Source organism: Amborella trichopoda, chromosome 9 (assembly GCF_054954075.1).
Source record: "Amborella trichopoda isolate Santa Cruz 75 chromosome 9, AtrichopodaSantaCruz75HAP2 v2.0, whole genome shotgun sequence".
Taxonomy (NCBI): domain Eukaryota; kingdom Viridiplantae; phylum Streptophyta; class Magnoliopsida; order Amborellales; family Amborellaceae; genus Amborella; species Amborella trichopoda.
In genome coordinates, this window is record NC_142344.1 from 22,207,558 (window position 1) to 22,208,265 (window position 708).

The following is a 708-nucleotide window of genomic DNA, read 5'->3' on the forward strand; positions in this document are numbered from 1 at the left end:
TTTTTAGGACAAAATAGATGGTCTAGATATTATATTATAATATAGACCTTTTTTAGGGCTTGATTTATTTTTTTTTACATCCATAATAGTCAAGTTGAGATGATCGATTTGGCTTCTGACGCCAGATCTACAAATTTTCACACATTTTGAGGTAAAGATTTGCTTATTTTGAGAGAATTACAACCCCATCAAAACATTTCCTTATATGGATGTTGCCCTATAAAAGCATTTTTCATGCATCCCTATCAAAACATTTTCTTACATGCAATTTCTATAATGCCTAGGCTTTACGTAAACAACATAAAGCCTCACCTCAAATCCTTGCCTAAAAAGCATTTGATGTGTCAAAAATCTCCATCATGCTCTAAAATCAATTTTCAATACTAACTATTAAATTTGGAGATAAAAAAATAATATACATCCCAAGTAACTTTAAACTTACTTTTAGTGTGAAATAGGCACTTACTTTTAGGGTGAAATAGGCACTCAAGAAAATCTGCTACAGCATACATCGGTTTTAGGGTTTGAAATACCAATTTTTTCATATCCATAGTCGGAAAGGACGAGGTGATCTGACACCAAAACTGTAATATTTGAGTTTTGAGATAAAGGTTTACGGATACATTCCCGTAAAACAAACATTTTCATAAACAAGAAAAAAGAAAGGCAGAAATGTTTTTAAGGGCCAAAAAGGTAGATGCCCTCGTC